Here is a 27,272-nt window from a genome sequence, read left to right as displayed (position 1 = left end):
AAATATACTGTAAACTCCCAGAAAGTACCTTTCATTGAAGATTATTGTATGAAGATCTGAAGATTAAAGTGTCTAGATTAAAGATTAATGTGAAGTGCACTGGGAAATGGTTTGATGTATAAGGAGCTATATAAGATATTAATCTTGCACTTTTCAAAACTGCCTGAGGGAATTAGACACCCAGTTCTTGTCTGTGGCTTTGAAAATCTCACTAGAAGGAGTTTGTTTTTATAAAGTGAAAATGGCAGTATATTCTTTGGAAGCTTGAATGGAAGAGGAATGAGGAGATAGGAGATGCTCTGTTCTACTCTAGAGCTTGGTGTTAACTCAGCTACCTTACAGTTTTGGTTTTGTTTTGTTTTTTCTGGTTCTGAATTTGTTCCATAGGTTTTAATGGTTTTTATATCTTCTGTAATTATATGGGGGCAACTTGGGTTTCGGTGCTGCTAGTTGGTGAAACTGGTCTGATCCACCGGTCTACATATTTCTTGTCTTCAAGTCCTTTGCTACTTTGCTTTCACTCAAAACAGTTTTCATGTTCTAGTAAATATGAGTAATTTGAATAAGTTGGTAAATAACTATTTAAACCTCTAGGGAACACATTTATATGTAGTTAGATTTACAAAATAGTGTGCATGAATTAAAAATAACACTTTTATTGGGGGGGGGGGGGGGGGGGGAAGTTGCTATGTATATATTTAGTAAGGTACTCTTCCTGCTGGAGTTTCTCTCAGTCATAGTTCTTGTATAGGAACCTCATTACTGTTATAAAAGCATTCCACATATGGTAGAAACTGCAAGTTTGTTTGTTCCTGAAGTGATGCAGTACAAATAAGGTGTTAAATGCCAACCCTGAATGTTATTTTTGAGATGTTAAGAGGGATAATCTTGTACTAAAACTATTTGGAGGCAAATTTATTTGAACTTCAAAACGTCTTTGATCTGGAATAAAAATCAACTGTGTCTGAGTGTATACTTCCCAACTTTGGGTTGGGCAATTGTGTGTATTTTTGTTTGATTGTTTTTGTTGTTGTTTTTTAATGAGACACCTTTCCAATATAGCTTATGAAATAGATCATGCTCTGTTATTTCTCCTGGTAAAATTTGTTGAATTGCCTTTGTGAAAAGACAGATTTTTGTATAGAAAGAGCCACATGGGAGCCAGTGTTCAGGTTTACAGTCATCTGAAGGTTCAGTATGCTTAGGTTGTTGCATTCAGATCTATTTTAGTTGTCTTACTATTAAGGCTCCAGTAAGCATTTATAATGTAAATCTTCCATTGGTATTGCGAAGGTGTGATTAGGAATGATTATCTGTCTAATGAATATTTTCCTCTGATTTTTGGCAGGATCACCCATTTGAATTCATGCCAGTCTCTACAGAGTTACTGATGCCAGCAATTTAAGGATCTTCGCATCCAGTCTCAAAGGTAAGATCTAAAGCCATAGTAAAAACACATTAGAATACTGCTGTTCTCTTTCATGTTGCACTAAAACTGAATGTGTGTGGGGGGGGAGGGAAAATGAAGTACTTCTCCTTGATCAATACAGAGATATGAGAACATGCATTGATCTGTGCGAGGTTGAGCTCAGGACATGAGATCTGAGCAATTTTCATCAGAGTAAAATCAGAAAGGTCACTTTTTTTTGTCCTCTCTACTAAAGTAAATGCTCTCAAAAGGTTTGATATTGTACATTTTGAAGTATATAACCATTTACACAAGGATGGTGGACAGGCTCTGAAGAGAAAGTAAAATGCACAAAAAGGAAGTTCAGTGGTTTCTTCTTGCTGAAATCTGAGCAAACAAGTTGTGAAATTACAAATTATTTTCATCTCTGATGCTGTCTTCATTGTAACTGGTCTGTTCAAACCTTGAGTCATGTTCTTAGATGCTGCCCTTACACATTGTGCTGCTGTGGAGATTTTGCAAAGGAATGTAATGTTGTTGCACTTTAATGCTCAGAATTTCCTACCGTAGAGGGAAGCTTAGTGCTGTTGTAAAAGAGAAAAGGAGGAGGTTATGGCGGAGTCCTACAGTACTTTTCATTTGGAAGATACTGTATAGGAAACTGTAGTTGGTTACTTTGGAGTAGTATATATGGGCAATATGCACTTCGTATGTGTTTGGATTTTCAGGCAGGAAAGATGTAATTTTTAGATTATAATACTATCCTTCATGACTTTTTTGTGAAAATTATTCCCACTGTTATGCCACACGTTGCATTAATTATTTCTGGACTTGGAGAGGTCAGGAGATATATCAATGCATGCATATTCCTCCCCTTAGCATCAAATCTCATGTGGCGTTAGAGGCACAATATGGACAGCCCTTTGACTTCACCTAGGCTGGCTGGCTTTAGTTCACTGTGGAGACATTCACAAGTACCACCACTTCCAAATCCTGTCCACTCTTGGCTACAGAAAAATAAATCTTTTTTTAATAGATTGCCCCCTCAAGATTTAAGATTCTTCTAATGTGGAAACAAAACATTTGTTCATCATTCCTCAAGTAATTTGTTGTCATTAGCCAAGTAGTTCAGTAAGATCTCTGCTTTGGTTTGAAGATGTATTCAACAAAATAGCAACCCTGACCAATCTTCCTATTTTTTTTTATTTTTTATTTTTTTATAAAAATGAGCAAAGTAATGTGTTATAATGAATCTTCAGGACAGATTGCATTTCATTACTGCTGGGTAACTTTTATAATGTTGAAATGTGTCCCTAATAAAGGATGGTGACTTTCTCAGAGCCTACTGCTCTGTATAGGAAGTAAAAGAATACAACGTTTATATCATGTTACTTGATCATGCAACCAAGGTGAAGAGCAACAAATTACCAAGGCCGTTTTGTGAGGAAATGATCCCTGTAGCACTATTCTAATTTTTTCAAATTATTTTTTGACATTGCTGAATTCTGTATGCAGCTGAAAGTCAGTGTAGCTCTGACAGAGTTCATGGCAGCTAGAAGTGGCTAGAGATGAACCACTGGATCTTTTTCCCCTGAAAACAGGAGACACTAATGACCTGGTAAATGAAAGCTAAAGTGTGTCTTAGCTTAGTGTAAGGCAAATGAAAATCCACTACAAGTCATCAAAAGCCAAGCCCTGTGACAGAACTCCTGTTTGCTGTAGCAGTACCAACTCAAGTAACATATATTTAAGCACTAATAACAGTCTTTAGCTAAAGTTTGTTAGAATAGAGGAGAAAAAGTTGATCATCTGTATGTTTGTAAGCGTATAATAGGAGAGGGGGAAAATTTCCATGTTGGTGTTTTCTGTAAATGTGTAGCACGTGTCTTGGAAGGATTAGTGATCTTCAGGGCGTAAGGATGACCAGTTCACTTTTGGAGTCAAAAAATACTTCAGTACAATACACTGTACTATGTATTATCTGGGTATAATACAGGTAAAGGCACACCTGTGTGCTTAAGTGTATGATGGGGGGAAAAAAGAGAGAGCTCCTTTTGACTGCATTTCTTTTTTTTGACCATCCCTTCACACTTCATTTCAGCCTTTATATGGTTTTTGTATTCACACTTTATTATATTTTCTTGAGGCAAAAAAAGCTTTTCAATGAGAACTTGATGAATGTCCATATTAAAGTGGATCCTCTTTTTTAATTAAGTTCATCTAAATTTAATTTTGCAATTTTACTTCAGTAAACTCATATGACTCCAGATGTTGAATGTGTTTTTCCCATTGCTGCTCTCATTTAATTGTACCTGTAAAAGATTTATGACTTAGAGAGGCATTTCTGAAAACTTCTGTGTTTTCAGCATATGTTTCATGGATGGCTAGAAACATGAGCAATTAGTATCCTGAAATACTGTTCTGCATCCAGGACTTCTTCTAATAGGATATTATTGTTATTAGCTTAAAAGCTAATAACTTAGCTTAACTTAAAAGGAATAATCATTTAAACAAAACAAAACCATCGTTATCAAAGCATTTCAAATGATATGGGGCTATTGCCCCCTGCAGAAATGTTAGAGGTGAAAGAGAAGTCTTCAGAAGGTATGGGATGACATCAGGTGTAACTAAGAATTACTTGTTTTGATTACAGAAAACCCCAAGCAGTTCATGTGTTTTGGGGTATTTTCATTAAAACTTTGGTGGTAATTTGTTTAGTGGCATTAAAGACATTCAAGGGCTTTACTGGTCTTAAAGACATCCAAAAACTTTTCACTACTTTTGGTAAAACAAGCAATAACTTTGCATATTAATTTAATGTCACATACATTTTTATTCTGTTACCAGTATAAATGATTCTTAAGAACTACCTGGACTTTATCCCTTAAATCTAGGCTTATCCAGTAACATTGTACATAAGTTACTCTGAAAGTAATGCCTCCTATTTATTTCCATGGAAACTACAACAGATACAAAGAGCACAATAACACTGTTTGATATAGTAAATTCTCAGATACAAAAAGCTTTTTTTCAACACCTTCACCACTATTAGCTATGCATTTTTGCCAGTGATGGGCAAGAACCTATATGCCATACTTATAAAAGACTGCATGGCCATCTGGAATGTTGCTTGTCTTTCACATTGCTGAAGCACATTGCTCATTGTGCTCATATCTTCTGTATGGTCTCCAGAAATGTTCTGCAAGCATCAATGAATGTCAGTGGGTGCTGTTTTTTCCACCTGGAAGAATTCAGTTCCACACCTTTGCTTCATTCACACTTCAGTGTCAAATGCTGTTCTGTCAGACTGCCCCTCTGCTGCCATCTGTCACATGGTAACAGAATGTATTGAAATGTTGATGGGAAGGTTTACCCTGTACTGCTATACCACCACCATCTGCCTCTGACACCCTGGGCCAACATACTAAAATAGCAGACATTACTTTTGGAGCAACCCTAAGATATGATAAACATCCAAGTATAATGAAGGCTCAAATTCAAATCAAAGAAGCATACTCTAATCTTTGTGATAACGTTGTAAAGAAAATAATTCAATTTTTATCCTTCAAAACAAAATCACTGTCCTCAAGATTATTTTTTTTTTGCTGTTATGAGCACTTAGTATATTAATTTAAAATATTTATCTGTCTAGTAAATCCAGTTTTGATCATTGTGTCAATTCTTATAGAACGTGAACTGCTCTAAGTGGGATCAACAGTCTGTGATCCCAGGTTCTTTTGGAGATCTCTTAAAACAAATAGAATTACCAGTGCCAAGCATTGGTAATATAAATATCAATCTGTTTTTTATATTCCTACCAGCCTCCATCATGTAACTTGGCATTTACTAAAGAGTTCTAAGTTGTGTTGCTATTCCTTGGTCCATTTGTGAGGTAGGATTATGTGCCCTATACATCCATTTGCCCTAGAGATTTTGACAGAAAGGATAGCTGCAAAGCAGCATCTTCAGTGACCTGTAGGCTGTGGAGGAATTAAGTTGGGAGAGTTTCGTCAGTCAGAGTAAGACTGTGAGTCCTGGACATTTGGCTCTTCTTTTGTGCTTTCTTGTAAAAGATGGCCTTCTAGTTAAAATTTTACTTCTGTGAGAGTTAGTCTAGGCTTCTTTCTCCCAAGAATGATCTTTTGGCAAGTTTCCTAACAGAACTTTTCTCCATACATCAACAAAGGGTGAGATTTTTCCATCATTTTCATGTCCCCAAGAATTCTCAGTGATGCTGGGTTAAAATAAATGCAGACTGCAAAGCAAGACTGTGCTTATAAAATTGTAGTGAAGAAACTTGAATACGTCACTTAATTTCCAATAAAAGAAAGAAACATAACAATCCTCCATTGGATGAAATGATTCTGAGCCTTGAAGGCTTTATGTAGGAGTCTGGATGGGACCTAAAGAAGGAACACTTCAAAATTACAAAATGACACAGTTTATGTTATTGTTAAATTGTCAAGATTTGCTATATATTTGTGAGATTGTAACCACACAAGATGTTTTCAAAGACATTAACTAGAGAAGGATATGTTAAACCTGCTAAGTCTTAAGAATGGTTAATGACTGCCTGCCAATACAGTAGAATCCCACTGGGTAATGGGGGAATGCCTACCATGTAAATATAAAGGGGGTTATTTAGGAGACCAAGTGAGCTGTGAATTATTACCTGGGTTGTCACCAAAAAAAAAAAAAAAAAAAAAAAGGAAAAGAAAAATGAATTGTGAAGAGGAAGAAACGTGTACTGAGTCCGGAATAGCTTTGTGAGACTTTTTTTTTTTTTTTAATAGATGAGGAAACTTAGATACACTCTCTGCAAGCAGAGATATCTGTTTTGTCAGATTGCAGATGCACCAACTGGCTAGATTGCTGTGAAAAAACATTAGAGAAATAAAGCTGGGTTATTTTTGTGCTTGATAGATGTGTGCATTGGAGAAAATAATATTTTTCTAATAACTGAAGTATCATCTGTGTTGATCCAGGTTCCAGTGATGTAACTGGGAACCCTTCCTCTGGTTTTAAGGGAATATGGACTGAATCCTTGGGGGATAAGACAGTTAAGAGCTGGAATGACAGGAGAGGTTGCAATGAATACCTTCAAAGTTCAGTTGATTTGTGCATCATTATCACAGAGCTGATAATCTTGGAAATGCTTAAAAATGATTTGTTACTGAATATGCTAAAGCTCGTATCATGAATCTCAGATGAGTTTTCTGAAAATCCATACTACTACTGTAATATTATATATACATAAATGGATCTTTAAAAATGGAAAGAAGTTCACCTGAATTATGTAGCTTATCTTTCTGTTCTGCTCAGATGCTCATTGCAGACCAGGGGAAAAAATACCTGGGGTGTTTGGGTAGGGATGTCTTGAGTTAGAACTTCCTGGAAATGCAGTAAATTTAGATCCAAGTACCCAGTGTATTAGGACCTAGAGAGCACATTGCTTCTACTGTATTAAACTAGAAGAACAGTCTTCATATGTTCTGTTCTAGTATATAGTAACTGGAACTTAAGACTCTTAATCTCTTTAAAGAGAGTTTACAAGTTGTGTAAGTATGGTGAAAGAAAGGGCGCAGGGAATAAAGTAATGTAGGTCAGCCATGTTAATTTTCGGTAGCTTTTTGTACAGCTATTTCCTTTAAGCAGGTGAAGCTGGAAACAATGTTTTGTTTCTGAAAAAGGTAAATGGCTTTTCAAATTAGAGCTTTATATATATATATCTCCTGTTTTCAGCTGAAAATAATATATTATGCAAACAAGAGCTGAAGAAAAGAGGAACCAATACATGGTTGCTAAGGCCACAGAAAATAACACTTGTCAAGGGATTGGCTTTATATTTTTAATTAAAAAAATGTTTGAGATTTCAGTGCTGAAAATGATGAAATGAATGAAAAAATGAATGAAAAAAAATGAAAAAGATGAAATTAGCAGGAAAAAATAAGTGTTTCATTACCCGTATCTGGAGGTAGAGTAGAATTCTTCTGATCTCCTAACAGTTGTTGTTAGTAAAGACTTTTGCTGCTGAGCTGAGTAATTCCAAATTAAATGATTTGTTTTTCAATATGAATAAGATTGTCTTACCAGCCAGCTTACATGTAATCAACTTAAATGGCAGTTTTAGAAAGAGATGAAACATGTTAATGTAATTCCCAAAATGAGAAATGAATACCTGATCAACCTCATTTTTCTACCATAGAAAATTAATACAGTGTTTTAGCATTTTGGTTTTCGTGATTCTGTTAAGTGGAAGACATGAGGTGTGTCTTTCTGGTACTGTATGGAAAATATTATCCATATAGGTACACGCTTTTCTTATACTATAATTCCATTAATACTGAAATTTCCCTGAATATACCAAGGATTTTTCAAACTGACCTATTTCAGAGCACTGAAAGATAAATTTAAGAGAGTGCATTAGGCTAACCAAATGGGGAGGGTGGGTCTTGAACAAAAATGATTGTGTAGTCAAATGTGATAGGTGGACACACATTTTGAATCATTGCCTTACTTTCGTTTTGCCTGACAAAGGTGAATGTGGAAAAAATAGTCCAAAAGTAAACCCGGTCTCCAGAGAGGAGAGAGATACTTGTGGTAGTAAAGAAAGACAGATAGGGTAGAGGTGGATTTTCTTCATATAGATTGTGTGATGTCAACACAATCAGTGAGATCTTGGAGAGGGCTGCAGGCAGTCATGTGGGTGCCTTCTGCCCAATTTGGGGCTGCTAGTCCTTAAACATGCTGCTAAGAAAAATACCAAAAATGCTGTTTGGGAGAAATTATAATGTAAAGGTAAATCAGTAAGAAATTTTTCCAGCACGTGGTGTGTATTCATAAACTATTGTGTTGAACAACCTTTTAAAACAAAAAAAAATAAAAATAAAAAATCAATTTTTAGCAGGATCCAGGTTAATGGCCTGCTGTCTCTCCATGACATGGACTGATGTGTTATTGTAACCTATAAAAATAGAATATTTTTTCATCCATGAGAATTAACAATACACAATACAGTAAAGTGATTTCTTATTTTTATTACTAAATGTTCATAGTCAAAGTGCAAACAATGAATAGTAACAAAAAAAAAAAAAAAACAACCAGCCAAGTGGTCCTTCAATTGTGTCCATTACATGTTAGTGCAGAATTACTAATGACAAGATATTTATGTATAAATAAATCTTTTATCCTCATTATAACTGCACTGTGTTCCTACAGTGAAGTCATCTACCCAGAGCTCCTTATGGGTTGAAAGCCTCAATAGCCTCTTTTATTTACTATAAATATTGCATACTAATGTTAACAATGTCATTGTGTGATGTCTCAATGGAGGATTATGACTTCATGTAATCAGCTTGATTTCACTTCTCTCCTGTCATGGAGTCAATTTTCCATACAAAGTAGACGAGAATCACTTATTCACAAACCATCTAACAAACGTTCAGTATATATATGGTACTAACACAAAACTAAGGTATAGAAAGCCATAAAATACAATGTTAAAATAAATTCAGTGCTTAATCTATCCCTTTTGTATGCACTGAAATTTATTTTAAAGTTAGAAATCCTCATTTTCCCCCGAGTAGTACTTCAGGTGTGAAATATACAATTTTCAAGTGTATTTCCAGATACGGTTATATGGAATATTCCTGAAATGCGCATGACTATAAATAACATAATCATAAAAATGGTTTTGCAGCACATAGCTAGTGCAAAGCGAGGTTAAAATGTATTTATATTAATGAGCAAAGAGAAAAGCAATCTTCCATCATCTACCGGAGATGAACGGCACGCTGGGGAATAGGAGTCCATCTCGAACAGCACTTATGCACATGCTTAACCTCAATTATTGCATCCACGGGACTTCGGTGCAATCTTAAACTTAAACACCAAGGGGGAAAAAGGAACTAACGCATTGGCATAAAGACTCATATTTATATAATAATGCAAAATATTAAGTAAACTGTAGCACAGTCATTTGTGATGCATGAATATAGATATCTTGTAATATTAACATAATACAATTGGATGCTTAGCTCTTGAACGCCTTCAAAATAATTTATCTGAATGCTCATGAGAGAAGTTCAGGCAAAGATGAAAAGCATAAATCCACCTAACAGCCAACAAATAATTCATATGACTGTCTGAAGACATGTTCAGAATGCAAGATTTTATGATAACAAAAGAGCAGAATATTCCAGCTCTCATAGAAATAACACCTCTTCATTTGTGTGTTTGTGGCTTAACATTAAGAAAAAAAAATAAAAATCAAGTTAAACAAGAGTTATGGTAGAACGAAACTCAGAAATTGAGTTCTCTGTAGTGGAATGGGTCAGCTCTGATAGGAAATAATGTCAGAACCAATGCTATCATCCCATCTGTTGACACCTATATAAGATAGTGGTTGTGTCATCAGATAGGACAGTACAGGCTCTGAAAATGCATGGGTACTTCTTAGGACAAAAGAATGTGTGATAGAGAAAAGAATTTCTCAACTCAATTATCCCAAATCTGTAGTATTTTCATCACAGTATTTCTTCTATCTGCTGCGTAATCCTTTATGATGCGCCTGGAAAATCTGCCACATGCAAATATTTTTACCTGGTCTGTAACCTGTTCCTCAAGAGCTATTACTTCATTTAGTAAAAGAGATTATTTGTTGCTGCCTGCACAAAGTGAGTTAGGTTAGGAATCACGTGTGGTATTTTTGCCTGTGGTCACTGTGACAATGTGCACCAGTTTGAAATGTGAATGAAGCGAAGGGTAGAAAGGAGGAGTTGCTATTGACAATGCGGGTGTCAGCAGGTACCGTGGCAGGGACACTATTGTGCTCTTGGTCCCAAAGTTGGTGTAGAAGTGTTTACCTGATGAATTTGTTACCTCTGTTGATAGTTCAACCACAAAAATCTAGACATTGTTCAATTAAGTCCAAAATGAGTCACTTCTGGGCTTGCACAGGGCTTGCTGTACTACTGAGGGAGAACTGAACAATTCTGTTACATATAAACAAAACTAAAATTTCCATTACCTCTAACTTAATTTCATTTTTGTGCTACTTCCATGGGGACTGTCTGCCTTCATACAGTCAGATATATTGTAAATATCTACAGGATTGGAGCATTTGATCACATTTCTTTGAGACTGCACCATGCTCAGTGTGGGCAGGGACAAGCAGAACAGTGCTTGAAGTTTTACTGTAATGTAAACAAGTGAAATGTCTGGCTCTGAACTTAGCCAGCTTCAGAATAGTGGTCTGGGAAAATCACTATTTCAGTCATTGAAATTTCAACATTAAAAAGTCTAAAGAGATTTTTCCTTTGAATTTCACAAATATTGGTTGAAACCATCTAATAATTGCAGTTTTGCGAATTCAAAAATGATTGAAAACAGATTTTTGCTGACACCCCCATATTTCAGTTTATGGGATGATTTTCTAACTGGATTTCCATGTGTCATAACAAGCAAGGGCACCAAGCTTCCCATCTGTGAGGGAATTCCCTATTTGTATGGGCTCACTGGCTACCTTTGCAGACATGGAAGTAAAGCCTGAGTGGGAGGGCCTGGAGCTTTCACCCACTGGGCTTTGCTTCAAATGGAGGCCCATCTCGGATTGCCCCCAGCCTGCATGGCAGGGCTGTGGCTCTGCGGGACCCTCCTGCCTGGCAGAGGTGTTGGCATTGGGCTGAGATTACAGCCTGACTGCACAGCCTCTCTGCAGTGAAAGCCATGCATTAAGAGACTTATAAACAGATAATTAACTTCTCGCTTAATTATGTATCCAAAAATTGTCTGAAAAATGATGTTCTAAAAATTAAAAATTAAAAACTAATTGAAATTTCTTAGCTGCTCTCACCACGCTCATTAGGAAAATCCTCCCCCCCCAAAAAATCTCTCTGAAATAAATAAGCCTCTACTTTCATAAGTAAAGGAGCCATATTTAGAATCCAGCTCAACATGCAGGAGAGTCTAATAGTGCTTTCAGATCAGCTTGGTGTCTGTTATGAGAATAACATCAGCAGAAAGGTCACTTTTTGTTATTTTTTTTTTTTAATCTTTAAGAATGTAAAGGAGAAAGAAGAAAAAACTCCTTGATAAAGGAGGAAGGCAGTGCTTTAAATAACTAGAACAGTGATAACGCAAAGAGCTTCTAAGTATGAGGTGTGAAGATTTTCTTAAATGCCAAATGAAAATTATATATTCACCAGGGCAGCTTTAAATTTTGTGAAACAGGACTGCAGTATATACGAGAGTTGTGAGCGAGGAAGCACAGTCTTGCCATCATTGAATATGTACAACATCCTAGATGAAGAGTAAAAATAACAGCAATATTGAAAATGTTTTCACCTTGACCAAAAGACTTTGATAAGCTAGCTGTAACTTTGACTTTGCCACAATAAAAGAAGCTCAGAATTTGGACTTTGATAAAATTGCTCTGTTGGCTGGGAAATTTGCCTTTCAACTGTGTTTGATGTGATATTCGGTTAATTTTGCCAAAATCTTTTATGCCAAGTACTGCTATTAAATCTTTTATGTTGCGGAGATTTTTGTCAACAGACACCCAAGAATTAGGTTGTAAGCGGAGTTAATGATTGAACTTGGAGAAGGGAAACACTGGGGGAGTACTTCACTTAACACAAACAAACCACCACGCAAGCTTTAGCCACTTCTGTAATTATTACTCTTTTCAAAATTGTTTAGGCAAAACATAAAATCTGGCTCCCCCTCTGATCTCCATTCATGCTTAAGACTTGTAGAACCTATTAGAAGAAAGGGGTAATTAAAAGAGAAAAAGCCACGCGTTTGCTGTGGCTGCTGGTATATCAAGGCTTTTGAAGTCTGCTTTAAGCAATTACATCTGAGTGCTTCTTTTGGAAGCCTAAGAAATAACACAGGACTCTCTAAGATATCATTGTTTTCTGAATCTTTCAGATCTCTGTAAATACCATCTATCAGTAGAACGATAGATTAAATGCTAATTCTTTTTTTCCTTCAAAAATGAAGCTTAAAAGCAAAAACGGTCTCAATGGAAGAAAGTAGTGCCCTGTCTCTTTTCTCTATACCCTTTACTGTGTCCACAACAGTTACGTTTTAAAACAATGTTTTTAATTGCTGTTTGTGGTTTTGTTTTACTGTTTGATTTCTGCTGCGAAGTGAAGTCTCTTATATGTGCAAAGGTAAACGTATATTGTGAAGGTGTGGTGCAGTGTTTTTGTTATTACTGTGTACTCAGGTGTATGTAATCACTGAGTTGGATGAGGTCTGTAATGGGAGCTGCCATTAACTGTAGGGTTTCAGCAAGAGATCCCTTTCTGTGCAAGAGAGAAGCAGTAAGGGCTTTCTTGTACATGGAGAAAACTGAGTAATGTTTAGCAAATATTACTGTGGTGTTACTGAAACTCTAGCCTGTAATTCTTAAAGCAGGATCTATCCATCATTACCTAAAGCAGTCATGTGCAGTAGTGGAGTGATTGGGATGTGGGAGAGAGAGTATGTGACACAATCCAAGATAAGAAATAGATCACAGCCTGACAACAGGCAGCTCTTGCTGCCTAATGAAGGTATCATTCTGAATGAGCTTGTCCTCCTGCACCATAGTGGATAATGGATCTATGCAATTCTGGGCTCCTTTCCTCGTTTCACTAGGTTCTGGTCCAGCTAGGAGGCACTCGGGCAGGAAGGGAAGAATGCCATTTTCCAGTGCAGATTCTTCAGTGAAAATGATTTGCCTTTTGTTTCTTACTCTCCATAATAATCAGTATCATAACTCTGTGAGTGGCATCTGGCTGTGAAAGTGACACCCGTGCTGGGGAGTATGCCTACAAATGGAGCAGATGATGTGACAGTCGGTGCTATAGCAGTATCATTCCTAATAAGCTTGTAGCACACCATCTCAAACAGTGACAGAAACTTAGAACATGGAGCAGAGACAATATGCCCAGGCCCTACAGTTTACAAGGATCAGCTGCAGGCCATGCCCAGCTTGGGTTTTGCATGTGGCAATGGGGAATGTCTGTTCATTTCATAACAGACCCTGAATCAGAAGGGCCATGGAGGGCTGAAATGCACAATGGGATCCCAGATATTGGTTAGGAACCAGCAGCAGGGTACAACAAGGAATGCTGATGTTTGTAGGCTTTTTCTGGTATGCTCATGGCTCCTTGATAAAGCTGGCATGTAGAGGTGGCTTGGCAACACAATGTAAAACCTCCCAGCACAAATTTCACAAGTAATCATTATTCCCAGATGCTGGGAGTTTTACAGGAATAGTAGCTCTGGTCTGGCCTGGTAGCACCCAGAAATATTAGTTTTCTCACTGCTTCTCTTTGGCTGCCACCATTCTTCAAAACAAGCCAGCAGCTAAGGTGGCCAGACCCTCCACCAGGGAGCTCACTGTTCTGCTAAAGGCTAAAGTCAGGCAAGGAGCAATCCCAGCAAGGCAGTGGGTAAGAAATCTTTGGGCCCAGAGAGGATAGAACAGACATAAGATTCATTCTTCTGCTCCATTGCTTCTTAAGGAAGGCGGTGTGACTGCCTTCAGGACTGTGTATTAAGGAGTATAAATATAACAGCTTTCTGAGCTGTTTTAAGCATTTTAAACGTTGTGCTAATCAGGAAGAATTTTTTTCTAGGAAAATTCTTCCAGCAGAGATACATCTATCAATTACTTTAAAATAGATCCCTGAACTGAATTTTTCAAGGTAAATGTTTTATTTCAAAATAAAACATTTGGACTCATTAACCCTGAGTTAGCTCTGACATTCATACTTGGTTTGAGTTGTAAGGGCAGTGGTGGTGTGGGGGATGGAGCTCCCTACACTGCTCATGTCCACAGTTGTTGGCTCCAGCTAGTGCGTAAAAGCAACACAGTTCACTATTTGTCCCAACAGTATCTGTTATGGGGACATTACAAAGGCAGAAATGAGGGATACAATGCAGAAAATACATGGTTACTTTTTAGCTGAGAACGTTTTCTTCCTTGTACACGTGGGCAGTGGTGTGTGATCAAGGCTCCTTTAGCTGCTGTTGCTGTGGAAGGACACTTGTGATGATAAATTCCTGGACCCAAGTCCTGAGTAGTCCAGACAAGCCAGGAGTGTCTGCATTGTGCCCCCATCTGAGTCCGCAGAAACTGAGGCTTGAGTCTATCACTAAAACCTGTCACTGATGTTCCCATTTTTGCCTGGATCCTAATGTTCAGCCTCTTTTCTAACTAGATGTCCAGCAGATGCAGCAGTACTATCCTGGCACAGATACATAAGGAGTATTTTTCCATCCAGAAGTGGAAACAGGTGCTCAGTAATGGCTCTGAGTTCCCTTGAAAGAAGAGCGAGAAAAATTGCTGTGTGTCCCCTTGCCTGTAGAGTCCCTCTGAGACTTTAACTTTGTTCACATCAAAAGGTTTTACCCTCCAAAATTACTCCTCAGTTAAAAAGAGGAAAGATGGCCTTTGCTACTTTTGCTTGAAGCCCAATATCTTCCTGCATTCAATAGCAGCTGTGGCAACGCTCTGCTTAATACAGAGAACATCTGGGCTGCCTGCAGTTCTGCAGAGAGGTGTCAGAAGTGTCATAGACATCCTTGAGCGAAGAAGGATCTTCACTTTTATTGCACAGAAGTGTCAAAAACAGCATTATTGAACATCAGGTTCCAATTTGGCACACAGAGTATAACTCTGAAAAGATGTGACAAAATCCCTTCTAGGAAATTGCTACTTAGCATTATTTTTTCATAGCTTCAAATTTGCATTTAAAGGAGAGAACAAATGGGGAGCAGCTAGGTAACCCTGACAATGAAAGATGCTGTCATTCAGTTTTTTGGTGCTTGCTTTTCAACCTCATTGCCGTCCCCTGTGTGACTGAGATTGATTAAATCATTGTCATCATCAGTGTGATGTGCTGCATTGATCCAGCCTCGCTCCCAAAGCCAACCTATGTGGTGCAGCTAATTCGGCATAATTGAAAGTTCCAACTCCAGAAGGTCACTGGGCTGGACTGGGACACAAGTTATCATTTTATCCTTGGAACAGGGTCAGTTCTCCTGATCAGATGTGATGGGTTTGTGTCACACTCTTAATTGCTTTTTCATGGTTCATGTAGGGTAAACCCAGGCTTTTATATTTTGATTGAGTTTTTGTGGTGGGCAGAAAATAATTGCCACCTCTTTTTTTTCACTTTAGCCCAAAACATATGGGTCAGTTCTTATTTCTTAACTCAAGTACAATTCCTTTAATAAAACATTCAGATCAGGACAACCAGCATCTTTAGATGGAGGATGGCATTATGATACACATCTTAAGTATATATATATAAGGAAAGTATGGCACTAATTAGAAGTTGTTTGGAACAATATTGAGGAGAGCCTCCTGTCTTCTCTTACCACATCTCTGTTTCCCATCCCTTCATCCATTTTCTACAATTCTTTCCTGTAGTTGGAATGCTGCAGTTGTGTTCTGAACCAAATCTGAGACCATCAAGTTAAGTAAACTCAAAGATCACACAGTCAGAGGACAGAGGAGTTGCAAGAAGACGTACAGACAGGAATCAAGATTGAGCTATCAGGTTATTAGGAACAGCAAATGTTGCTGCTGAAATGCCTCTGAACAGCGGCCAGATTCTGGATGAAAGGTTGAGCCTTTGGGAAAATGGCTATCAGGTCATTCACTTCATGCTTAAAGATGGAACTTAAAATCCAAAGCTGCTTTCAAAACGTGCAGTTTATGTAAGCAGTACAGTGTGTGTGCATATTTTAAACTTATTTCTTATAAAGAAAAGCAGTCGAACATTGAAGTGTTTGGCAAAAGCTGTTTCTTTATACTGCAGAGAATCAAGTAGGCAAAGCACAGAATTTAGGTGGGTCTATCAAGCTGTGTGATTGCTTTGTTGGCCCTTTGCTCATAGTGAAATTAGCAGCATATCTTTTATTTCCTTCCCTTTGTTTACTGTTAAAAAGTCAGCATATTCCAATAGCTTCCATTGCTTTCTGTTCCAAGTGCAGGTCGACACGCCAGCTTTCTAATTATGAATGTCATAATTATGAATGTCACGCATACTTCAACATAGAAGAAGCGCTTGATAGAATCTCTTGAGCAGGTTTGGCTTGGGGTTGTTTGGGGTTGTTTTTGGTTGGTTGTTTTTTTGGAAGCGTGTCTTCTATCAGCTATAGGGAAAGCAAAAAAATGCTAATGTGCTGGTAAAGACGATAAAGGACAGCTGTGGTACTCTGGTGGGATGCTGGCTTGATGCTCTTTTTGTAACAGATTAGTGTGCCTTAGTGTTGGAGTCGTTCAAATGTGATTTGTGGGGAAGGCTTTTCACAGAGCAAGCAACATACAATTTTCATGAGTTTGAGGAAACATTTTTTACGGTGTTGAACAAAACAGTGAGTTAAGACAGCTGGCTTAATGACAGAGTGTAAGATATTAAAAAATAATAATAATCTTTCTATAGAGTTTTAAAACCCCAGTGTTTGGGCATTGGAATAGAAATAGGAGATAGATCTATGCCAAATCTGTAACTCTTTGCTAAAGTCAAAGTCCGATCAGTGCCAAAGGGAAATAAGCATCGTAATGCAATAGTTCTGATTGGTTTATGTTTTGTAAGTCTTTCAAAAGTTTAATCCTAGCAGCTTTTAAAATAAAACTTGCAATCGACAAATCTCACTGGGCTCCTATTTATAGCATCATAATTTTCAAAGAAAGCAAATCAGGCAACAGTTTTGAACATGAATAATACTGCTCCCAGCACTCTGCCTGCAGCCCACACAATGTGTTTTTTGGCACCATCGTGGCAATTAAAAAAAAATAAACAGCTCTTTTTAATATTTTTTTATACATAAGCTATTAAAGTCAGCGCTGACACAGCTGGCAGAGAAACACAGCAAAAGGTAAACAGTCAGCTCCAAAGGTAATACAACATATTGTTGTGTTTGATGGTTAAAATGTGATCTACCCAAATGTATGTTTTAAAAGTAGGTGTATTTTATTGATTTCCTTACAGAATTTCAAATATGTTGATAATTGTGTTTAGTTTTTAAATCACTCTGTAAAAGAAATGGCACAGCACTGTCCATTCCAGCCAATGGTTTGTTGAGTTTTTAAAAATACCCTTACCAAAAATCAGGGATGAAAATGAGGTGTGGTGCTTTATCCTTCAGCAGAGTGCAATATTCTCAGCCAATAACATCAATTCACTTTAATAAAATTCTGTCAAAAGCAGGAAGTTCAGTAATAAATGTCTCAGAGTACTTTAAAGGAAGAAAACTTCCTTTGAAAACAACAGAATTAAGATTAGCGTGAGACTTGCTTCGGCGACAGCTAGAGATTGTCTGATTCCTTGATCTAATTACTATGAGCATGTGTGAAATGAGATTGTGGAATTATGGCATGTGCCTTGTCAGAACAAAGAATGCAAAGATGTGTCCTTTAGGTAAGAACAATAAATGAAAATTATTCGTCTCATATGTCCTGAAGTCCTCAAACTCCTTTTATTTTATATTCCCCTGTGTGTGACGACTTAACAATGAAGATGTGCTTTTGGTGTTTTATTCCCTGTGGGAGGGAATGCAGAGGGAACCAAGACAGCTGGGGGCAGGCAGGCCTCTGATGTGGTCCTCATGTAGGGAAAGATGGGAAGCTTTTCCAGACACCATGGGTTTCAGTACAGCCTAAGCTGCTCGGATATGAGTTTGGAGGGGCATTGCATGTAGTTTTTCTGTCAATTCCATAATCTTGATGGGCGTGCTACACAGTATTCTGATGAGTGTGTTGGTAGGCTTGAGAGAAGTCATATACACTGGAGCAATGGCCAGCATTTTGCTGTTCTGAGTTGCAGGGCAAACTCCCTGCCACATGCAAACTGATGGTGACTAAGTAATGAACAGTGCTATATCAATCAACTGCATTACAGACCCTCCAGGAGCAGGGCAAGTGCCCCCTTCTGCTGTTGGCAGTGCATATGGGTTAGACTTCTGGAGCCACTGGTATTTGTTTGTCTGTGCTCTGCCAGTATTGGTGGCATCCCATGGTGGCCTGTAGGCAGGGAAAGGTCCTCTCTTGGCTTAGTCCTGGTGAGCAGATCCCTGTAACTCTTCCCTCAGAGCTCAAGGTGAGCTTCTGGAGATACTTGCAGGGCTGCCATTGAGCACTGCATGGCGTGGGTGGCAAGTTCTGCATTGCTGCTTTACTCTAAATTCAGTAGGAAAGAAAGTATTGTGCTGTTAAAAAAATATATGTATATATATACACGTATATATATGTCCAAGATCATTTTATGCCTGTTCAAAACAAGGAGGAGAGGAGGGGGGAAAAAATGGGGGGGGGAGGGGGGAGAAATGCAAAAGATCAATGTTTGCTTAATAGGAAAAGGCAGGGTCCATGGGCATGAAATTATAATTCCAAGTTTTCTAAGACTGTTAAAAAGAATAAAAATAGAGAGGTGGAAAAAGCAATAAAATCTATAAACATTAATTCATAGCCTGCTTTTTTTGAAGCGTATGACTTTTTTTTTTTTCCACAAACCCACTAATAGAGTTCTAAATATGAGCAAAAATAGCAGATTGCTTTTTCCATTTCTGGAATCTATATCTTTACCTCTACACTTGAATAAAAACATTAACCAAGAGAAAAATACTTATTTCTTTTGTTTATGCTCAGCCTCAGGAACTTTTCAGCTGAAATCAATAATTAAAATGTTTATTAGCCATTGTAAGTGTTACGAATGCAACTTCGTTATACACAGATTGTATATATTATCATGGATATATGAGGTGTTTATGCCTAGCCTTTTTAGCAAATTAACAGAATTTGGGGGGAAAAATAATGTATAGCATATTTACTCAGTAGATACTGTGTTACTTGAGATTCACACACAGATATATATATATTTCTTTCCAGAATTTTAAGCAGTAGTCTGTTCTTAAGATGAAACAGATTCACACCGAGTTTATTTAAAAATCATTATAGCAAGCATGGGGTTTAATGTAAAAGCTTCTAAAAGATCACAGAAGAAAGGTACTAAATGATTGCAGGAAGTAGAACTCCTGGTACAACCAGAACTTCAAACACTATCTTGAATGAATATGTCTCTGATAAATCAAAAATACTTATAATGCCTACCTGAGGTTACGTATGTACGTATATACATACAGAACAAAACAATTTCAGCATGTGTTTTTAAAAGACAAATACTGAGGCCTCAATCTAAATATATATCTTGGGTTATAATGTCTGTGCTGTTGTCTGTCTCTATTATTTCTCAGCTATTGTCTGCTGTCTCTACTGTTGTCTCTGATGTTAACAAAAGAAAAGTGTTATTATAAAAATCTCTTAATTAGATAAATGCCATCTCTGTGTCAGATGTATGCAGTATCAGCATGTGAAGTGATATTCAAACTGAGTGTTTGGGGGCATGTTTTGGATAGAAGAAGAAAAATTGTATGTACGTACACAGCTCTCTTTCATAGAGACAAAGGTTAAATAGAGCCGTGCTTCTGATTCTCTTCTTCCCCTGTTGCTCTGACCAGGAATGCTTTTCTTAAGTGAATACTGTATCTACCAGGTAAACGTGATACTATACGCTGTTTTTCCCAACAAATTCTATTAATTTGTTTAAAAATCTAGGCATTAATATCTCTTATATCCAGCTGGCAAGGTGTTGACAGGCGTTACTGCTCTGGCAGGCAGCTGATGTCACAGGCAGCTGATGTCCCCTATGTCCAGACACAGTCCTTAGTGAGAGTCTCTCAAGCACTGCTGGATTCCTCCTCCAGACACAGCTCTAAATCTGCAAAGCAAGTTGATTCACAGACTGGGCTGCCCCCATGCTCTTCTCCAGATGCTGTGGGCTCTGCCTTAGAGTACTTCATTCTTGCATGCACACCCATTTTTCACTCCATGACTTTTCAAATGAAATGCCTCAGATTAACGAACACTTGAGAAGCTCTTCTCTGAACCCCTCCTCAAAGCGGCATCTGCTATGATACCTCAAGAAGTCACATCCAGGGACAGCAGGGGTTCTGTGATAGCCAAAATGAAAGGTGGAGATTTTGTTAAACTTTCAGATGATTTTGGAATCATTAAACTGTGAAATAGCTTATGGTAGTAATAGCTTACCATTTATTCCTCTTCATCATTCCCTCTTTTTGCTTCTCACGGCTATCTGTTGCATCTTGCTTCAGATGAAAGTCTAAATTCTGAATAAGCCTTATCTTTTTTGCTCACTAACCTAGCACGGTGAAGCCAATGGCAGCATGACTGCAAATAAATCAGCTCAATCAGAGAGGATGTAGGTGAGTTATACCCTTCTCAATGTGAGCAGTCACCAGATATAGGTGTGGCTTATGCTGTGGTCCAGCATATTTCTTAGGAATTTTACTCTGTGAACTGTGTTCGGGATTAATTTCTTATGTTAAAGCTTATGTTATTCTAGAGGCCAAGTGAATATGTCCACATTTTTAAAGGAATTTAAACTGATTTGAAAAGATCTAAATACTCAACCCTGTGTTTGCAAGAGTGGAGTATATTGAGTCTAATAGGAAGCTCATGATTAGATATCTGGTGTAATGAACAGAAATGAGAAATTTCTAAAGGCTATCCAGAATTTGCAGTAATATCCCCTGTTTTTCATTGTTGGTTATGGCAATGATAATACAAATAACATTTTTCTGGCTCTGTGGGTGGGTTCATTCCACACTGTGATCAGATCTGGGCATTTTGTTTGCACTGATAGTAACCTGCCAAAGTTCCTGACTGGCAAGAAGCTCCTTCAGGTTTTATGAAGGACCAGAGTACTGCATGCTTCTGTTCAAGGGCACTTTGTAGGCAATGACTCCTTGTAGCAAGCAGTTAATTTTGCATCCCTAGATTAGCTTCTGGTTAGATTTCTGTAGGCTTCTGAAAGGATAAGTTTTAAATTAGATGTATTAGAAGCTGGGCATGCTAACAGTATGCCCTTCTCTTTGTTTTATTCACTGTTGCAATTTGAAAGTAAGTAGCGCAGCTAAAAATGCCTGCTATTTTGAGTCTGATAAAGGAAAAGTATCATGGTAGAACAAGGTTGTTATTTCTGTGTTTGCATGTAATTGTCAGAAAGTTTAGCTAGAATGTGGAAAAAAGCATTAATGCTGTATAGAGACTATGAGATGAGTGCCATTTAATACTCATCCTCCCTTTTTCTTCTCAGCCATAAAGGACAGGCTTAATGCAATACTGATAGACTTAGATGTACCAATGCCAATAGACTTAGACTGATTTTCACTGTCCTGGATATGTTGCATGCATCTGTCAAAAAACTTTGAAGGAAGAAAAGTAAGGAGACATTCTAACAACAAATAATAATTTTCAGCTTCAGGAAGAAACCATAACTGGTGAAACCATAAGTTGCAAAGATTACTGAGCTCCTGCTCTGCCAGTTGGAGAGAAGATGGCTTTAGATTTGCCATGGTGTTCAGTACTTGTCCAGGAAGGTACAGTGCTATTTAAAGCAGGCCTTGTGCTGGTGAATTCACGTGCCAGAGTTCCTTTTTGAGGAATATGATCAAAGCCTGTTATATGTTAGTGTCTAATTATATAAAAAAATATCACAGGAACTCTTTTTCTGCCAAAACACAAAGTCTGGGAGAGGGAAAGTTAGTCCAGAATTCTGGCACCCAAGTTTGAGATGCCATGGCTAGGAGCAGCTCCTTCTAACCTAAATATTGCTTGTATTAGCCCCAAGGGTCCTCTGCGCCCATAGAGCTGGTCTGCTTCCTGTCCAGCAAAACTCTGTTATGTCTGCCGAGCACAAGGGGAACGTACTTGCCATAGGGCACTGGTCAGCTCTTAGGCTTCTCAGTATTACAGAAATACAAATAACGCATTCTGTGAGGAGGCTTTGAAAAAGAAATGTTTGACTGTATTGAGCAAGTCAAGATGTTTGATGTACCTCCAAGGTGGCAGTCAGTTGGTGAGCCTTGCAAAACTCAGCTGCTTGTCTCTCAGCAAGTTTCTGCCTTGTAAACAGCGCCTTTGTTTTCTGTCAATGTGGGCTCCATCGCCTTAGATTTCCCTTTGATGTAGAAATGAATCCAGTGCTTCAAACCGAAACTCAAACTGGAGCTGGAAGGGCACAGAGGGAGAGGAGAAAGAAGGGGGAAGGAAAATGCAGCCTTGAGAACCCACATTAACTAAAGTTGGTAAAATGATCCACGTACATATAATATGGCTGTGTACTTCCTATTTGTGACCATTTGGGGCAGTTCAGGCATGTGGATATACTTGAAGGGTATATGAGGTTTTGTCTGCTCATTAACACACGTGTATGTGAATAGTGGCAACATAAAACAATAATTATGACTGATTTCTCATCCAGAAACAGCCTGATTTGCAGTGATTATTTGAGGCATGCAGTTGTGCAGACAGTGTGCAAATGACCACAGTGAGCTATCTGTAACCAGGTCAGAGCGAGGACTTTGTACAAAGTGTTTATAAAATCAATCAAAATGGCTTCTAATTCAGGTGAAAACAGTAATTTTGTCTTGGACAGTCTACAGACAGCCGCAGGGCCAAAGACAAGGTTGTGGGTTGTGTAATGGATAACAACCTGACTGCCCCTACAGGGGAAGGAGGGTGCAGCTTTCTTAGCTTTCATTCATCCCATGGCACTTGGTTTCTAAGGACCTGATCCATCACCCGTATGGAAATAAGATGGAGGGATATCCCCTCTCTTGCTATTGCGTGCCAGTCTGCATGGAAGGTGGGGTTTGTTTCCAGGGCTCGGGGTCTGGCAAGGCCACACACTGCAGTGTGCAGGACAAGCTGCCCTTCTTCATTTCACTGAGCTGTGAAAGGAGGCCCAGCTATATCTGGCCCTCAGCTGGGCTAGTAAAGTCACGTACTATAAATGGAGAAGCCAGTTGGGACTGGAACCACAATCCTCAGGGAACCTTTCAACAAATCTGGTTTGAGTTTCAGATTGCAGTGAAATGTGAAACGAGGTGGGTTTTGTGCGGTTTCAGGTTTTGTTGAAAACCTTTCAACCAGCTCTAGTCAGTAGCTGTGGCTTTTTCAGTTTCCTCCTTCTAATGTGTCTCTGGTATTTCTAACTGAATGTGCCTCGGGCTGAGGGCAGTTATGAGAAGGGGCGGAAGTAAAATCTCCGAACATCACTCAGCACGTTGAGAGCTGAAGAAGAGGGCAGCGGGTGCCTCCCCTTGCAGAGCTCCTCTTTTGGTCGTCCCAAAAGATCCCCTTGCGGATTTTACCCAAAGCTTGGTGGAGATTTCTGGAGCATTTAGCTGACTGTGATAACGGTACTGCAGGCCCCTGACCGGCTGCGGCGGGTGGAAGAGGAGCCCCGCAGGCTGTGTTTGGCACGTGGACAGGCGGTCTGGAGAAGCAGTCGCATTCCCAGCTGGCCCGCAGCGCTCACAGCCGGGAAGGCCGTCTGCACGCGGCCTGTGTGGAGCCAGCAGGGCCAGGCTTCCCAGCTGGCGAGGGGAGCCGAGGCCTGCAGGAGCGGGATGCTTTCCGTTTGGCTTCCCAGGTTGTGCAGGAGGCCAAGAAATGAGGTTCAGTTCCCATTAGCCTGTCTGGTTCTTGATTTGCTTCCTTAGTTAAGAGGCAGAGAATACTGATGTTGTTTTGCCAGGCACAGGATTGAAGCTGAGTGGCATGGAAGAATAGAGACTTAAATAAGCACGGCTTGCTGTCTCCACTTGCTTTTGTCAGTTCGTGTAACAACCTTGCTGCCAGCAACCTTCCTTACTTAATGGAGGAAAGAACAGGGGTCACAGGGAGGTGATTGTACAGTTCTGCGCTTGGTATTAAGGGTTGCCTTAAGTTATTACGGAACGGTTTATATCGCCAGAAACACACTGTTAGCCTAGGCAGCATATTGATGGTTTAAATGTTTAGGAAAAAATAAGTATTTAGTGATTCCTTCCCAGGTGTGTAGGAAAATATCTTTAATAGTGTGCCTGTTAGAAGGTTATTTAAATATATCACAGGTACTTTATGCGGCAGACAACTCTAGCTTCATCTCCCCTGAAAAGCATATTTGTGGCATAATAATTTTTTTTAAGGCACGGTAGTTATGAAAAAGACAACAATAGATCTTTTGGTAATATGCAGCTAGCTCCATTTAAAACCTGATTATTTTTTTTCCTCATTGTCTGTAGTTATTCCTTTGGAATTGGTGGTCTGTTTTTAAAAATCATTTCTGATTTCTGTGCCAGTCTTTGCTGCAGATTGTAATAACACACTATAATTTAGGCAGTGCTCCGAAGTCCCATGTGTAAAGTTATCTGTGTAGTGCTTGCATGACCAGCATCCAAGGCAGCCCCATTTTCAGCAAGTGCCAGATATTAACATTTTTAAATGATTTCAGACCCATGATTCAGTAGAAGCCAATGGAACCTGAACTTCAGGCTGTCTGCACAGCAGGCAGTAGCACATCTGTTACCTCACTTGTAACACAGTGCTAATAGCCCGGGCTGTAGAGCACATACTGCAGCAGAGAAGCATCCAAAGCCTTTGGAAGGTGCAAACAACTTGGGCTAAGGCTGGGGCTGATGCTGCTTCTTTCCCTATTGGTATCTGAATCAGCAAATTAGTCCATTTGGTGCATCTGCAGGTGCAATTTTTGGTGTAGATGCAGCGTGAGTTCCTTTTGAGTTTTACTATAGGTTTTTAACAGGTTAATCCATATATGAGTCCAGGGCACCTTTTGGTGGTAGGCATACTCTTAAACTGGTCTCCCAGTTTCACTTCACCACAGCCAAATTTGTAACTGCAGATGAACTTGCAAATGCAGTGAATCAGTGATGTGCTCCTAAACTGTCAGCACATCTTGGGAAACACATGAATCTAAGGGTATGTCTCCAGAAAGCTACAGGAAATTCAATGGAAATAGTCCATGCTGGTCCAGATACTACCAGAGGTACAGTCACATTTCTCTGTCAGTCCGTCTGGGCTCACTAATTGTACTGTCATGTTACAGCTGGGCTGCTGGGCCCTCCTTGTGGGTCACTAGTGTTTCCTGTAGCTTTCTGGAGAGATGACTCCGGCATCTGCCTGGGGAAGATGGGTCTGTTCTCAGTGCATGGCTCACCCTCAGTAGGAAACATGTATTTGGACTGCCTTTACTGCCATAGAATTCCATTTCTTTCAAAACCATAATTTCAATCATAGTATTTACAAGTTAGTCCATTTTATTTTCTGTAATAGCAGTTGATTGCCATGTTATGTGAGTGCTAACATATAAGCAGCGATTGTTTTACTCTCATAAAGGCTTAAAATAGCAAGACTAATTTGTTTATAAAAAGTGATATATAAAAAGAGGCAATGCCCTATGCTGAGTATTTGTACGCCACCTTTCATTCTGGAGTACATCTTTATAGTTGTGTTATAAACTTCCTCATAATGGGTTTTGTGGTGAAAGTGCTGACACAACTTCAGCTATAGAGACTTGAACAACAGCACTGCAGTAAAAGGTCGAACAGTAATGCTACAATATAAGTACATATATGAAAAAAAGCAAAAAGTTTTCTAAGTAACTAGTTTCTAAATTTTCTAAGATTCTAAAGCAAGGAACCACAATATGGACAAAAGAAATACTCTGACAGTCTTAAACCATTCCCAGGAACATTTTCCATTTGGCTTTTAGAATGCCTGCCCAGAAGAAACTGGGCTGTTTGGTATTAACTGACCAGAGAACTACTGGAGCTCAGCTCCCTGTGGCAGGCTTCTGTCATCCACTGTTGGCATGAGCAGCTGACCATACATGAACAATAGTCTATTTGCATTGCACTAAGTAATCAGTAATCTAGGGACCTGTGAGAATAAGTGCATCTGTAAAGTGTCTTTACTGAGACAAATCCAGTGTAAGACAATCATGCTGCGATGTAAGCTAGTTGCTGTCCCTGCTCTTGACAGCAGCTAAAACAGCATCCAAGTCAACAGCAGCTGTTTGTTGTAAGAGAATCCTTCTGGGGTACCATATGCCAAACAAATTTTTAGTATTGCTTTGCATTTAGCAGACTAAAGGTCTGTTTGAATTAGCGGAAATTATGAGGAAGATTATGAGTTTTGCCAAAGAAAGATGTATAGCAATTGCATATTGTACCTGAAATGGCTGGGGTGCAGTTTCAGAAGCAGTCAGTGTCAAGATGCTTTGTTGATGTTCAGCTTGGATGTACCTGTAACTTACTGTACCTCAAGCAGCTGCAAATCAATTTGTTCTGTCTCAATTCTAAGCTCTCTCTCAAATTAAACCCTATAAAACATTGCAAATAGAACAAAGAAACCTGACTGAAATAATATTTCATCTTCTGAAATATGGATTTGCCAAAGCCAGTTGCATTACAAATGGCTGAGGAGGACACTGCTCATTTGAAAGGCTATTGAGAATCTGAGAGCTCATAAGTTCAAGTCCATCTGCTGCAGACTTCATGCACTACTAGATATTACAGTAGCTTGACAATAATCTGAGCATCATCTTTTATTCCAGTCACAAATGGCTGTCAGAAAGCAAATAGTTAGAATTACTATAAACAGCAATGATTCAGCCTCAAAGGCAATGGCTCTCTATATTCTAGCAGTGTAATCTACTGCTCTACCCTTAAATTGGATATAGCATATGAAGTCCGTCAGCCATGCAGAAAGTGAAAATGTATATTGCCAAGGCCTTTGCTGTCTGGAAAACTGCTGATGAAGAGTCACAAAAGGAGTTTTAAATGCCCTAAAAGAAATTCCAAGAAACATTAAAGTCACAAATAGCAAATTTGACAACTCCCTCTGGACTAAGAAACTGCCTTCAAAAGTTTTATATTAGCTTCATGCATCATTGTTATAATTTATTAATGTACAATTTTGAGTTTTTTCAGTCTGCAT

At 38.7% G+C, this 27,272-nt stretch overlaps 1 protein-coding gene across 11 annotated transcripts in view; it reads left to right on the top strand.

Annotated features, from left to right (window-relative positions):
• SEMA6D (semaphorin 6D) overlaps nucleotides 1–27,272 on the top strand; it is a 488,676-nt gene that overhangs the window by 359,570 nt on the left and 101,834 nt on the right. For all 11 annotated transcript variants that reach the window (XM_085515489.1, XM_085515491.1, XM_085515496.1 and 8 more), the window contains one exon: nucleotides 1,349–1,429. The gene's annotated coding sequence lies outside the window, so the exon portion shown is untranslated. The remainder of the gene's footprint in view (nucleotides 1–1,348; nucleotides 1,430–27,272) is intronic.

The sequence above is a fragment of the Coturnix japonica genome, chromosome 14, assembly GCF_054131305.1.
Source record: "Coturnix japonica strain WE chromosome 14, WE-NBRP24, whole genome shotgun sequence".
NCBI lineage: Eukaryota > Metazoa > Chordata > Aves > Galliformes > Phasianidae > Coturnix > Coturnix japonica.
Note: the sequence above shows the minus strand (reverse complement) of the source record. Positions and strands in the feature narration are given on the sequence as shown.